The sequence below is a fragment of the Helicoverpa zea genome, chromosome 23, assembly GCF_022581195.2.
Source record: "Helicoverpa zea isolate HzStark_Cry1AcR chromosome 23, ilHelZeax1.1, whole genome shotgun sequence".
Lineage (NCBI taxonomy): Eukaryota > Metazoa > Arthropoda > Insecta > Lepidoptera > Noctuidae > Helicoverpa > Helicoverpa zea.
Window position 1 is genome coordinate 3,600,882 of NC_061474.1, and position 16,724 is coordinate 3,617,605.

Here is a 16,724-nt window from a genome sequence, read left to right on the forward strand (position 1 = left end):
CCACGTTTAATGGTCCTATAACTTACTTACCTTCAGTGAGGGCTTGAGGGGTAAGAAACAGCTATATGGGTAAAACGATGCTAAGGTAAAGCAACGCTTGGTTTAGTCGGTCCGTGGTTGGGTCCTCTGTGTTTCGGAAGGTAGGTTTAATTGGTCAGCTGTATATCTTTGGCATTCGTTACTGGTAGTCAGAAGCTAGAAATTCTGACAAGCGGTCTTGCTAAGGGGTATTGGGTTGCCTGTGTAACTGGGTTGAGGAGGTTAGATAGGCAGTCGCTCCATGTGAACACCGGTACTCTACTGGATTCGATTAGACTGGAATCCGACATGAATCAGTTAAAAAAGGCTAGGTAGATGATTATTGAGGAGACCCAAAGTTCAAAAGCAAGATGAGGAAAAATCTATCACTATTCAAAAGTCATGACTCAAAATACATATTTCAATGTTACGAAATACAGTTAAGTAATTATTGCTGGTGATTAACACCATTGAAGTCATAACCAAGGGACGGTTGTCGTAGGTCAGTTCGACTGAAGTATTGTCTTTTATGCCTTATTTGGTTATTGATGTGATTTCCTTAGTATGAGACTAGCTTCAAACAGCGGTTTCACCTGTTTTCTTAAAGATTTTTTTACAAACTCGGATAAAAAAATAACTCTGGTAAAAGTATCTGGTAAAATAAATTTTGTAGTTTTTGCGTAAAATAATAACATTATTAGGATTTAATAATGTTGTTATTGAATTATGTATTAATTCTAATAAGTGGGTTGAGTCCACTTTTCTCGGTTAACTAGGATCATATCCGCTTAGCTACAAGTTTCCTCAAGCGATCCGTGGGAACTACTTAGCTCATCCGGATAAAAATGAGGCTATAGCCTTCCCTGTTAAATGGGTTATCTTACAATGAAAGAATTTTTGCAATTGGATCAGTTGTTCTTGAGATTAGCGCGTTTTACCAAACCAAAAAACCTTAAGTTTGCGTTGTTAGTTTATGCATTGTCAAGAAAAAATCGTTCATGAAAAGTAAAATAAAACTTCCCTATGTTACTGTAGTTACGATTCAAACGTGTGTATTTCTCACAATAATATCAAAGTAACACTATTAAACTAATTTAAAATCAACTTGAGAAATCGCCAAATCATAAGACTCTCCCTAGACGGAAAAAAGTTGTTGAGCATGTTATGTTGCGCAATTATATTGACCGTCTAGGGACCGCCTAAGTTCCTATTTCTATATTTTTGCATCACTTCATGTCACATCCTATGTATCTGTATTTTAAACAATAAAACATACTTACGAACAAACAAATGAAGGTATACTATATTGTTTCATTTGCGGATGTGCAATTGTTTTTTTGTTTTGGACCATTGACAAGAATAATAGCATCGTTATCTATTTTGCGAAGTTTTTTAAACTTATCTTATGTTTTGTTGTTAGACTTCTCGTAGAGAGATCAGGTGTAAAAATAATAGTGTTTGTGTCTACTCGTAGATACAGAAGAAATGGTTTTTTTAAGCCTGTTCTTTAAGACTTTGATATTGGTTAGTAATATTGATAACATTTTGGAGTGCAAGAACACTTAAAATCAGTATTAATTCATTAGTCATTTCATTGTGTACTTGAAGCTAATTAATCAGAACTTCGATAGCACAAGTTGGTCTTTTGATCCTACTTTTTGATACATATTATAATGTGTTGACTTAAGAGGATTTTTATGTGAATTGTGGGTTTAAATAACAACAACTCAGTTTCAAAATAATATAAACATCTTTATTATACCCTACATTATACCTTTACTTTCGCTTACATTGATTTAAATTTCAAATATCCTAGGGTGGGATTCTTTCTAGGCCTTTTTACCAAGAGAAGGACGAAAGAAGTTAAATTAATTTTAATAATTCAGTCTTTATTGGCAACACTGAATTTTTAAAAGTAGCCGCTTACATTTAACGCAGTCTTATCTACATAATAATAGAATATACTAATATTTAAAGACAGAGTTTAATTGTAAAGTAAAAATCTAAAGGGCCAACAAGAAGCATTGGAAAAGCGTTGCAACTCTATTTACATTTTATCAAGCGGAAGGTATAACATGGTAACTCGAATTGTGTTGGAAGTTACGTATTCAAGGAGCCGAAATTACTAAACTACTACTTAAAGACTAATAATGATTTCTATATAGGTATAGTATGCGGTAAATTTTTGAAGGTTTCTCAAAATAATGTACAGTCAGAGTGAAGAAAACCGTTCAAAATCCCCTTGCCTCTTTTTGCTTGTCATTTCAATTTTCTTAATCTATATTTATCGATGTTACTTTATTGACACGAAAGAGATAAGAAATACAAATAGAAATGAAAAGTATACAATTCATATCAACAAAATAACATCAGCTTATATTAAAGTTATAATAATTTATATAAAATAAACAAATGCTTGAAGGATATGTGCAAATTTAAAATTATTCCTTGAGAAAATTATATCAGTCATATAACGTCTTATGTACTACTGAGTATTAAACTTAATGAAGTAGAATCAGTAGGATGATGAACGAACATTGAGCTGGGTGATGATGATGATGATGATCATGATGATGGTGATAGAGGAAATGATGATGATGAAAGTGATGTGAAGCTGAAGGCCGATGTAGTCGCATTTACATCTGGAAATAAAGAAAAAAAGAATATTAATATAAATGGTCATATTGAGCATGATATGGCACACATTAGGAATAATATTTTGATACAAAAATTGGTTAGGGTTGGTCAAAATGGTCAAGTTTTAGAGCGTTTACAGACTTATATCAAGACAGTTTGACTAGAATAATGACTGTAATTTCTATTTCTTTTTCTAAATCTTTTGTTTAAGTTAACCTAGCCAGTTTATCTTAGCCGTGTTAACTTAAATATCGTCGTTTTGAATTCCAATAATTTCAAGTTATTCGTATTATCCAACTATGTTTCTAAAAGTCTAACTTTCACCATTATTCCTATCCTAATCTGCTCTAAACTTTATATTATCATTTGACACACTGAACGACCACATCCCGTGACTTTGTCTTAAATATTAAGTACCTGTTGTAAATTAATACTGACTAAACTGGAATATTGTCCCATATTGGCTAATGTCACAGGACGTCAGATGGCATACAGGGGACAAGTTATAGTTTTTTTTTTTTTAATGTAGGCTAGTTGCTAGTGTTTTGGTAAAAAGGTTGTACATATATTCGTTTTTGAAAATGTGTAATGTAGTTTGGAAGTTTCCCGGAAACGTATTGGATTTTGGAAGTTTTAGTGGGTTAATATTTAGTCTTGTTAATAATAGTTTGCTTTTTGAAATAGGTCTTCAATTTGGGATTATTATTCATTTAAAATGTCCATATTTCGAAAACTTTTCGCTCGGTTGGAAGCTCAACTAAAAAGGTACAATGTACTCAATTTCAGTCGTGTTCAGTTCAAACTTACAAGCTAGCCGAGTGGAAGTAATGCTCTTAAGTTTCAAGACTTAAAAAAACTAAACGATGCTGTCTGTCACCAATCTAACAAAAACATTAAACACAATAGGCGGCGCGTTCTTTGATAACCATCACACAATTGAACAATAATCATAAAAAGATTTTTTGCAAATACATTTGGCCGACCACCTAGATCACCCCGGACCATTGCGTGTAGTTTTATTACAAGGTCGTTACTCATTTTTAGCTTTTTTTCGCAAAACCCAACATTTTTTAACAATCCGCATTGCAAAAAGTGGTCATTTGTTTTCTTCGGCGTTTTACATCCTATTTGCGCAAGATAATTGTTGGCGAATGGCTCTTGTTACAATGCTTTGTTCCTATTCACGTTCCAGTGTTCGGCTATTCTTTTAGACGCATCAAACAGCCGCGAAATAACACGCTTTTGCTCAGGGTTTCATAAAAACCTCGTTGGCGAACGTCTTTTATGAAGTTTAAATTTCAAGTGCATCTCACTCACTTTAACGATCAAAATAAACTATCATATAAAGTGTATAGAAATGGAAGCAATCGATTCTTTTCATTGCGCATCCTTTCGATTATGGACTTTTAGTACTTATAGCGATTGAATTCAATTTTTATTGCAAACACATAAATATCGTGCGTTCATAGATATATTTCATATTTTAATTGAGCAGCAGAACAAGCGTTTAAAATAAATGTTTGCTTTAATGGCCGGCAGTTGGCAGGCGCTACATTTTGAATTCACAATTGCTACACATTCTGGACACAAAGGATCTAGTTTTTAACGCGACGCATCCAAGTACAATCTACTGATAAAGACACTAATTATAATAGAAGAGTATGCGTGTCCCGCTCATGTCCTAGAGCAAAAAACTAGCCAATATTTGCCGGCAGTTGGCCCACTGTGCACCGGCCAGTAGTCATCCTTGGCTGGGGCAGGCTCCATGCACCTGTCATTGTTCAATTAAACCTGGCGACACATTGCCTTAAATAATTCCTTCAAATATATGCCAGCCTGCTTGTACATAGCTAAGCAGGTACAGGCTGCACTAACAGGAATTTTCAGTTCAAAAAATGTACCATTCATCTCTGTCATCTTTATCTAACAATTCTGATGTTCAACGCTAGTCGATACCAGATGGCGCTGCTCAACTCAATGTTATTTTAGTATTCAGGTGTCGTTATTATTATTTTAATGCCTTTTTTTACAATTAAAGTATTACTCATCTCATCTCATTAAAACTAAATATGGAATCGATTAAAGTTCTCGAATTACGATTGTAATCTCGGGACTGTTCGGATCGTCAACTAGAACACTCAGTACTAGGAGAGCAGAAGCTATAAAGAGTTCGTTTGTTACGGACTGACAACCGCCTTCTAAGCAGTTCTGAATACCGAGTGCAAGTGTAAGTCATATGAAAGGACTTGCAGGTTTGCTAGACTTGCCAAAATGGGAACTAGGATTTTTCCTAGAATTGAAAATGGGTTTAATTATAATTTTGATACCATGTTTTTTTCTTACACCATTTAGGTTATATTTAAGTCAACGAGACACAATCGCAAAGTTTTCTAAACTGAGTTGGGATTAATCATTCTTAATCCTTATCTAAAAAAAGAACACGGAAGCTAAAATGTCTTCTTCCTTTATTGTAAGATCAAGAAAAGCGAGTTATCTTCAGCTTATTACGGGGAGACGAGGTACCAGGCCCGCAGAGATTGCGGGAGGCCAACTTGTGACGTACGTTGTAGTTTCAATGTTGTAGTTATATACACAAACGTACGTACGTGGGCACGTCTGGAGGTGTGCGTGAGCGCGTGTAGGCGCGTCACAATCACAGCGCCTGACGACATTTTGACGTATTTTTCTGTTTATTCTAAGTAAAAATGTTGTATTTTTGAGTAATTTGCAATTAAATAATAAAATAAAATATTAAAAATGAATGACAAAAATCGTCTGAACCTGATATCTATTTTGAGTGAATTCTTATTCCTAAAAAGCGATGAATTTTAATACCGGGGCAATGCGTCAAGGCGAGGCGTAAAGCGACTTTTTTCTAATTCGTAAGGTTGACGCTCTCGTGTTCACACGGGGGCAAGCCTTCACACGTTCGTGTTCGTTGGCTCTACGAACTGCCTATGCGGAAACACAACTTTGCTATTAACACGCGTTCCTTTACTATGAGATACTGCCACTTATGCACGTACATACATACATAGTACGTGTTATACGAGGAAAGCGTTTTCACTACAACACACAGGCATCCGTCCAAATACAAGTAGAACGAGAGCATGAGCCGTGTACGCATGTACATTTACACTTGTGTACGATTTTCCACATGTGAAAGTTGCGTTCATGTTGTATTTTCAGATTCGCTCGTGAGCAGTTTCTACGTTTCGGGTACTAGGGAAGCAGAAGTTTCAAGGAGTGATTCACTCACACGTGCTGGTTTCTCGATCCATGTGTGCGTTATCTAAATACGACTCTTATCTAATAGACACGACAAACACATCAGTTGGTGTTTTGATTAGAATTTAAATTTAAAAATAGTTGGGAATTTTGTGGTAGCATTACGTTATTGTTTCGTGAATAGCATGTTGGGCGGCGTTGATAAGGTGGATGCACCTCGAGAGTTGATTGAACGCCTGCCATCTCATCATATCCTAGTATATTGGCGTTCATTGCAGTCGTGTCAATGACTTGATCGATGACGAATCCATCAGTAGCTACGTCAGAAAAAAAGATAAGGAAAGCTATCTTCAGCAATTTAAAATGATCTTCCACATTTAAATGTAATTATTTATCTTATAATGTATCTTCAGTGTAGATACTAAGGTGACATTTTGATGAATTAATAATTATCTAATCTTGTATTAATTTATTAATTTTTGACGCAAAAATGTTGTAGCTGTCTGTTCTAAAATATTTATTACAAGCAAAGTTACTCGAGTATATTTATGTTATGGTAATTATAAAACCCGTCGCACGTGGTCATCGCATACTTACGTCTTTTGAATAGATTTTTTTTTAAATACGGAATACGGCATTCAAATAGGTGTTCTATGTTTAAAAATAGAATCAACGTAACTTGACATATTCTTCATCGCAAGATTTAGACTCAAACGGCGAGATCATAAAAACCGTGAAATCGATGCCAACAGACATATATTTAAATCGATATTGTGTACCCAATAAGAGTAAAAAACAGTATCGACCAATTATAAAAGTGCAGCTCGAATCGATCAGTTGAAAAAGGAACATTCACGCGGATATTACGCCAATATGTTATGCAAACTGTGATGCAAGCCAACTTGTATTGTAACAAGTAAGGTTGCAGATAAAATATTGAATTTTAGGTGTCTGTGGCCGATAGTTGACCCACTGACTACATTTACTGGCCCCTAGATAGATGTTCATTTGGCACGAGTGCGCTAAATGTCAAACTATTAAAGTTGTCTAATGTCAAAGTCATTTTGACCACCGAATTTTGTCAGAAGAGACGGGGACTTCAAAATAATGTCATATTTAAAAGGCTGTTGAGTGTAATTACTTTCAAAACATAGGCATAAATTCTCGATATCTCATTTCAAATAATAGTTATAAATACCTAGTAGCCACGTCTAGGATTAAACGTATGAAATGACAGGTTACAAACGCATCGCGTGCACGTTTACAAAGAAAAGCTAGGTATAAGGAAGACAAGTGGTTCAACAATGCATTTTTTAAATCCACAACCAAAGAGTATAAACTCTATGAAATAAATCAGCTCAGCAAAAAAGGTTGCAACACTTTTGTATTTCGAAGAAACCAGTATCAAATATTTACGGGTTAAATTAGTGGCTTTAATGTCGAACGATCGAATTGCATATGAGCTATCAGAACCCGAGGTCGCCATTGTGAAATTATTTCATAACTACATAACATTTCATGCAGTTCCGTCAATCCCGAACGTTTTATGATTTTCAAGTGAAAGGATTGGTTTTAAGCCGCTAATATGTTACTGAAATACTTAAATAGACAAAACTGTGACAAAATTCACGCTAATGACACTCAAGGATAAATTCTTTTGTTTGACTTGCGAAAAACAAATATATTTTAGTATGCTACATGCTTAATTAGCATCAGGTGAAAAGGTCATGAATTCAATTTGCATCGGTGTTCAGGTAAACACAGTCTAAGCATATTATGAAGACATTTTAAACATCCCAAAACGATGAAAATTATTTCGGAGTTTTCGTTAATAAAAATAAAAAGTCCAATTAAACAGAGGAATAGCTTAATAAATTCATTGATAAGTAATTAAGCTCCGTGGATTTATATCGACAATATTGTATTATCTATGTCTAATGTTTGGTCAAAGCTGTGTTCAAACAAATAGGAACTGGTTCCTTACAAGTTTATTGACTCCACCAAAATTCTACCATACATTCCTTGTCTCATATTTTTTGATAGAAAATTAAAAACATGGCTGTATGTAGACTTGTTTTTTTGTTACCTTCCTCGTTATTACATCACGATGACTTTGTAGTAATTGGTTATTTCTAGATTTTTCTAGTTTAGGTAATACTCGTGTTTGTAAAACATTGGATTCGCGACCTTTCCTTATCACCGAAACTCTTATGTTTGTGTTAAGTAATCACGGAAGTGCTAATTAGCAATGCGTTCATAAAGATTTAGCAGCTAATCGATACACATTTACGCAATAACAGAATAATAAACATAGTCATAATCAAGACTTATAGATGAAAAAACCGAGACGGTCAGCAGGCAAACATCCCATAACTTAAAGCTGACATAAAAACTATTGTACACATATTCAAATGAGCATTTCGAGCCATTTATCTTAGGTGTGCTCGCACAATAATAGCATCGCGACGGTATTATTAATGCACGTAATTTGGCATGTACCTAAATAATGATTTTATAGTTGCATAAACAACACGACACCTGCCGCATCGCGCGCTCGCTCGGACCAGCCCACTTAATTATTTAAACATAAAACCTTTAATTAGACCTACCAGCTGCCATTCGACCTTGTATTGCACCTTTGTAATGCGACAAGCAGTATTTTGCATCGCAAAAACTATACATTTTTAACTTCAATTCATGCGCTGTTTTTACTTGTTGCAGAAAAAATGGCGATCTACTGACGTTCTTTGTTGATATTTTAAGAATCGATAACATTATTGGTCTAATTTGCATGTTAAACGGAATTATAAGTTTGTGAAGTGCAGCCATTAATGCATCTGCTTGGCGTGAGGTGCATTAGCTCGCGTGTTTGTTCTCTTGTCTATTCAGTTGAATGGGCACCTGTATGTCAAACCGCACGTTTCGTACGCTGTACTTTTAGGCATACGCTGTGCATTTTAACTAGAATAATTTATTTTTGTCAAGAACGGTTTTGCGGTGCAATTTCGCGGTGCAACGTGCACTCGAACTAAGATATGCACTAATTAATACTAAACGGATGGAATATTAACCGCGCGGCAACAATTCTCTGGAATTTTTTGTTAACATGAACTTAATTGTGGCAAAGTAAAACATTATCTGCGTTTATTTAAAAAAGCAGTTCGAACAAATAACTTACAATCAGTATTTTTAAACCACAAATTAACCTCGACGCCTGATTCTTTATTTAAAAGTTCAAAACGAGAACCGGTCATTTTACATGTTAACTTTGTTAACCCTACAATTTGCCCACTAAAATGTTGTTTGAGAATTTTTCAAATAATGCATTTATTTCGTCAGTACAACGTTGCAAATTCTTGCTCAGCTGTCGTAACATTGATTGTTGAGTATGTGTGTCGTACTTGATTTCATGTTTTTACATAACGTTGTGAAGTCTGTAGCAAATATCTGAGTCAAGTACTTAAAAATTAAGTCAATTTGGCTCAGGTGTGTAAAGTTTCAAGAACTGATTGGTTCATGTGTTACGACTTTGTGAAACAACTAATTCCCTGTTCAATAACCGTAATTTATGCACACGTAATGTCGGTAAAGGACGCGCAATAAATACTCTATGGACAGCCACATATCATCGCTCTAGTGTTGTTTGTTACCACAATGATGTAGGCTAGTTTTTATTTCTTCCACTGCGATTATCTATTCACAAATCAACTTTTTTAGGAAACTTGTATCCGAGTCTTTAACCTGACCATATAACGCTCCATTTTATTGCTCCTAGTTACCCTAAAAAGAGAAATAAAATATCTTTTTCCGAGTCAAGTTTTATCACAATCAAATTACGCCACATTAAGTTACATCGCGACCAGTCTTGACTATATTAAGTTACCGAAATAGATGGCATGAGTTTAAATGGACTAACAAAGGAAGAAACCAACGTGCGGAGAATATTATGAGCAAAAAATATGGCGGACTAGGGTGGTAGTGACCTATGATGACGCAATGCCAAAAACAGGCCACACTGCAGCCGCCAGAGGCTCGCTGCCGAAGAGGGGTCAAGGAGGTTCATCGCGGAATATTTCTAAATCTCGTACAGACATGTGCGAACCTAAATACCTCGTACTCGTGAATCATCGTGTCATCGCTGCAGAAACAATTAAAAATATCAATCAATCCAAATTCGAATCTCAAAATTCGAACGTGTTGCGTAACGTCCTTTTCCTGTTGCAATTGTCAAATATCGAGTTCGGTGTTGCAATTGTTTTTTTTTTCTATTAAATAATGTTCGAGTTTTAAATTGGTATTAATATGGCGTAAGTAACGACATTTTTTGATGTCGCCGAGGAGCGCGGTCGTGTCCGCGTCTATTTTGAACTCCCGATCGGACGCTCGCCCGGTTGTTGAACTGGAATAATTCGGCAAACACAGGCACATTACGCGCTTGTTAATCTCATGATGTTATGATACGTGTTGGGCCGCGTGCCGATTATAAAATACCTTTCCGCGTACTCGTCTACACGCGGTATCTATAAACTTTATTACACCTAATGTAATTAACTATGTCGAGGAAGCCGATACTGAAACAATATTAACAACAGATTCCTATCAGTTAATTGAATATCAGACCAATAAAGTTTAAAACCTCGTTTTAAAAGTTGTTTTTTAGGTTTGCCAGTAATATGACACAATAATGATAATTAATTATAGCAACGATTACATTCGCAATACAAATGAGCGGTGTTGTGTTTACGCGAAGTGGACGCAAACATGCAGAGATGGGTCGCGGCTGTGTGGGTGCGTCCCTGTGCTGGTGTGGGTGTGTAGTCTCTGTGTGTGTACGTGGAAGCGCGCGATGAAATAAAATATGTCCGGTCAATGAACTCGCGGTCGGTGCCATAAAAATCGCGATACGGGCCGAAATTTGGACAGAAAGCCGAATATTCAACCTTATAATTGATTTAAAAATATACACTTTATTGTAGCGTGCAGACATGGCGCGTGTTCTAAATTCAAAATGATCTTATTTGGTTGTCCAAAAAGTCCGAATATGGCGGCCGGGGAATAGGAAGGATTACAGCTGTGCAACGAACTTTAATATGCAGCGTGCAACTCTCGTGTCCGCCACGGCGACAGCTGTCCGTTTCGCCAACGTTTTAATTTTGACCAACCCTTAAAAACGGAGATGTCTGTCAAATACAATACGGCCATTCCATCTTTGAATTGAAAATTTGACAGCCATCTCCAAAAAAAGAAAGAAAGAAAGTATGAATGAAAAAAAATACTCACTTGAATTGAATTTTAGTGTTGTCCAGATAGAAACAGGCTGCTGCAATTGATAATGTTCCAAACGTTGTTGTTTCTATGGGTGTTCATTTCCGGATTGCACGCGGCGCGCGAGTCAGCTGATTTCCATCCAATGACCTTGCGAACACGTCCTCCCTTCATTTTATTCATAGTATTTACAGGCGATGAGTTGTTTATGGTTCAGTGGTGTTCGGAGCTGAACCTCCGCTTTCTACACGAGGATGTCTCCCGCGGGCTGGTGCCTGTGAATATCCTGCGTCTTCCGCAACACATCTTGTCTCATCGGATATGGGGGTTTAGTATATTTCCGTGGGGTCTAAACCGATCATTGTCACTTTAGTATTGCCCAGTAGGATCAAGTACTTTCGTGTCCATTTTTTATATAATAAGATTCTTATAGGATTTGGACAAATGTGGGGTTCTAGAAGTTAGTACTGACCAGTGGGGTCCAGAGTAGAATCCATCGTGGCGGTTGTTTTTCTAATAAAGTCCAGTTGGGTCCAGGGTGAGTATATCCATGTTAGCACAGTCAACACAACAGTTCGTTAGGTGCACGGTCGCGAGTTTGGTTCGGGGCACTGTAGTGATCGCGCGTGCGTCGTGCCGGCCAATGAGACGAGCGCAGCGCCCGCGCGCTTATATGATAGAAGCGCGCTATGTAGGCGACATCTGGCGGCGAGTGGACGAAACGTGGAAATATAGTTTTCCGAACGGCGTTACATTGCATATTGTAGCGATTCTTGGGGTCGAAAAATTTTCTTCTACATGAAAATCAAAATTTTACCTTATTTCCTACTGCAAATGTGGACAATTTAACGTATAAAGCGAAGAATTTGATGTAGTTTAAGCAGCCGGAGGTGAATGAACTTGGAAGACATCTTATTTCTAATAATTGGTTGTATCGGCCAACCCGATGTAACACAACATGACAGCTACTGTGAATGAAGAATGTTATTATTTGCGCTCAGACAGACTTTACTAGACTTTTGTAATTACAGGGTTTTTGCGAAAGGGTTTTTGATATTAATTACTAAGATTTGATAGATTCAAATTTTAGGCTTTTGGTTTAGGAGGGCGTGCAAAAAGATGTTTCCTTATCATTTCATCAAACTAAGCTTCTAAAGAATTTTGACTTAACCCATTACGAGAAAATTGACAAAGATGAACAATCAAGTAAGCTTACATTTTCCAGATATATCTCTTAATTTTTTACACTCGGGAGAATCCAGAAAGACACAAGACTATTTTCATATTAATTGAAAATAATCATTATGTATCATGCGATTAAATTGGTTTCTTTATGTTTTTCCTGAATGAAGAGATTTTCTTCAGGACAATAGTCACATCTGGAAGATACAGAATTGAATTTGTATTTGCATGAGTCATATATTTTGTAGTTTTAGTTTCATCATCATTGTCCTCCTGCCCTTATCCCTATTTTATTAGGGGTCGGCGCAGCATGTTTTCTCTGTCTATTCATAATATTATGAATATATATTCGGACCTTAACATACCGCAATTTCTTTTGGCATAAGTTTTACAGCCGGCCGCCCTGCCTGACGTTACCCTCGTTGGAAATACTATTGAGGTGGTTTCTCCGCCACCTTGCAGGTAGCCCAAAGTACTGGTGGCAGGCACTAGGTCTTAGCTCACTTAGTTGCCTCCTACGACACCCACAGGTGAGAGATGGGGAGGTCCTATTCTGATCCGGCCGGATGTCGTGTGCAGCCTTTTTTATCTCCCCAATGCAAGGCACAGGATATAACGGATTGGCGATTTCAGACTATTTCGTTCCAATAAATAAAAGACAAACCAATATAATATATTTTTTAATGATTACCGCAAATAAAAGAATGACGCAAATGAATTCAAAACCTTTTTAAGACATAGTTAAGATTAAAATACCCATTAAACTGTGTTACATAAACAGGTATATTTTAATCATATCACATGACTATTTCATTCTTAAATGAGTTTATATTTTTTATCAATTAATGCTTTAATTTATTGTGATGAAAGCGCCATTTTAGTTTTTAATACAGTTACCATTTTTGCAGTGCAATAAACTTCAGGTCAAAGCCAATGTCTATCAAATACTTTCATCTCTTTAAATATTGATATGATAAGAACAGCATCATTCGAGTTAAGTTTCTTTCTTTTTTATCTAAATATTAATTTAGTTTTATGTAAATAGTTTGTGTAAATAACAAAAACAACAGCTATTTAAATAATTAAGCAACAAGAAATTATATAGGGTTCAATCAATAAACGATGTGTTTTTTTATTCTATCTTTGCAGGCTCTTAAAAAAGTATTTTGTGTCTCTACCAGACTCGGGACTATAATGTCCCGGATTTGAAGGTGAACGTGGGGCCAAAGCCAACACGCTGAAGCCTTTTTAAGTCAATTTTTGATATAACTACATTTCTTTTTGGTTTTGAAATGAAATGAATAAGTTTCGTATGAGTGTTGAAAGGGTTCCTCAGGGTTCAATATTAGGACCCATAAAAAACCTTTTTAAAAATCTAGTTTTCTATATTTATGACATCATAATGCTAGTGAGGTCACCCCGAAAATGGATGTAAGAATTTTACATGGAATAATATTTTAAAGAAAAACAAAGAGCTTTAATTACCTAATTAGGAATGTCTGGCAAAAACATATCGCCTTCTAATGGAAAATGACAAATTCAGTTCTTAAACAACAAAGTATTATATGGTTAGAGAAATTATGACACTATGACGGCAATATATGATAATTACAACATGTTACCAATTAAGTAAATAACAAACAAAACCGAATATTGCTTACTATGAGCAATAGGTACCTAGATGACATGAAATTTTAAATAAAAGTTAGACAGTACCACAATTTGCGGTTTTTATACTTGCGTCAATAGATTATCGGGACCTATTCACTGTCGAATGTGAATTTGACTCATATAGATGTACCTACTCATTATTATTTATATACAATTTCAAAGCTCTGTTTGTTTATTCCTTCCAGAACCCTGGCATTGAACCTCCTCATTTTTGATCTTCTCTACCCAGTTCCCTGGGTAGCACGATAACTATTTCCTACCAACATTTTATCTGTCGATTCCCTTAGTGGACATAGAATTGTGACATCAGCCCCAAACATATAATGTATGGAAGCAAAATAACAGATTGATACATTATTGGAATAGGCCGTCAGTGGTCACACTTTCGGGCTTCTGATTGGATTTTACATCAGCTGTTTGGAGCAGTTTCACCCGCGTACCGGGGAACTTCTTATATATATATATAACTTATGTTTCCCGAGCATATTACATATAATAATGTGAAAAGATATTTCAGTCGGTTAGAATTTAGAATAGTTTCGGATCCTTTACAAAGCAAAATAAGTTTCCTATTTATTATATTCGTACATATGCCTAAGTTGTGTGGTTTTTTTCTAAATAATAGCAAGTGATGCCAAGGAAAAAAGTTGTACTCTATAAAGTTCTTACTCAGCAATATGTAAACTAGTTACGTCAATAAAAAGAGTATGTATGTGACATTTTGATTATTATTTTATTTGACTCAGCAATTAGGTGTTTTCGAGAAATTATTGCACGCATTTCAACCGCAACCTTCTTTGCGGTTATTTTGGTATTTTCAATTTATCGTTCAACTAACTGTATCCGGCGATTTCACCCGCGTCCTTTGGGAACTTCCTCCCGTCCTCGAACAAAATATAGCCTATGTTACTCAGAGAAATTCTAGTTTCCCAACGTTCAGTAGTTTCGGAGCATCATCCTCCTCCGAGTCTTTTCCCAATCATGTTGTGGTCGGCTGCCAGTCTAACCGGATTCAGCTGAGTACCAGTGCTTTACAAGAGGCGACTGCCTATCTGACCTCCTCAACCCAGTTACCCGGGCAACCCGATACCCCTTGGTTAGACTGGTGTCAGACTTACTGGCTTCTGACTACCCGTAACGACTGCCAAGGATGTTTAATGACAGCTGGGACTTACAGTTTAACGTGCCATCTGAAACACTCAATTCGATATATCATATCGAATAGTCAATAGTGTCTAAGATATACTTAGAAAGTACATACAAACTTAGAAAAGTTGCATTGGTACTTGCCTGACCTGGAATCGAACCCGCGCCCTCATACTTGAGAGGTTGGTCCTTTACCCACTAGGCCACCACTCCACTTTCGGAGCCTTTCGGGTACAAATGAAGAAAAATGTTTCCTTATGTAAGTGTAGATGTTATAAATACTGCCAAATGTTTAGCGAATGAATCAGTTTCGACCTTTTTATGAAGTGGCCTCGTGTGTCACAGAACTTTGACCCACAGTTTTTAAATATAAGTCACACGTAATAGTTTGAGCAAAAAACGCATGAATACTCATTTTATAGGAATTCATTTTGAGCCCACGACGTAAAAGACAGGTGTTCTTAGTGGGATTGCAATAATGGCGTCCACGGCCGATTTCGGCCACGGCGGCTGTTCTCATTTAAGGAGATCAGCCAGCTGCGCGGGACATATTATAGTGCACAAGCATTTGCGCAGACACAGGTACACTCACTATTCCTTCACTCTCATAACCCGATGGGACGGCAATCCGACACGACCGGAGAGATCAGGCGCAGGACCGACATTTACGTGCTCTCCGATGCACGGGTGAATCAAGCTTTCACAAAGCAGCCCGTAGTCTGGAAGTTGGTGATTGGATTGCAATAACGTGTGTCTGTATGTCTGTTGCATCGTAACTCTTAATCGGATAGACCGACTTAGATGCGGTTTTTAATTGAAAGCTAGATTTTAATATAATTAACAAGATTTTGTTTCTGAGATGAGGGCAGATCTAAAAGTATGGAAATAGAAAACCACATTGAAATTTCGATTAGGGCAAGAGACACAAAAATTCGTGAATATATATTTTGTTTGACACACACTGCTCTAGATAAAAAAATCATGACTGACTCAAATCAGGGGCCCGATTCTCCTAAGTTAATAATGTCAAAATCGAATAGAAATCGAATCGCAATATGATCGCAATAGCAGTTTTAACCATATCGGGCATTCTACTACTAATAAAAGACCAATCGTATTCCAACGACATTCGATTGGTTTGCGATTGGTCTGCTATTTTGGTGATTTTGGTCTATATGGTAGTTGGCTCTACAATCATATTGCAATCGTAAATCATTTGCAGACAAAATGATTCATTATTGAATGACAGAAAAGGATAAAAACGTTTATTTCAAAGAAAAAATAGCGGAATGCCACATACGCTTCAATCGTAATCGAGACGTGATTGGATCTCAGTCGAATGTGAATCGTATGTGGCTTAAGTAAAATTAGGAGAATCGTGCCCCAGGCCACTTCTTTGCCAGATGCAAAATATCACGTGGATTCACCCGCGTCTCGTGGGATAGCCCGTACCGGGATAGAATGTAGCCTATGTTACTCGGGAAGACTGTAGCTTTTCAAGAGATCAAATCGATTTCAGAAGTTTAGGTGTCTTAATGGTACCTATAAACAAACGAATAAAATATGTCTCCTCTTTG

The 16,724-nt window shown here is 36.5% G+C and overlaps 1 long non-coding RNA gene across 1 annotated transcript; it reads right to left on the reverse strand.

Annotated features, from left to right (window-relative positions):
- Positions 1 to 1,749: 1,749 nt before the first annotated feature.
- LOC124642072 lies at positions 1,750 to 11,789 on the reverse strand. The gene is made up of 2 exons (XR_006985733.1): positions 11,164 to 11,789; positions 1,750 to 2,660 (listed from the first exon to the last, which is right to left on the reverse strand). It is a non-coding gene; the product is annotated as an uncharacterized LOC124642072 (long non-coding RNA).
- Between the last annotated feature and the right edge of the window lie 4,935 nt (positions 11,790 to 16,724).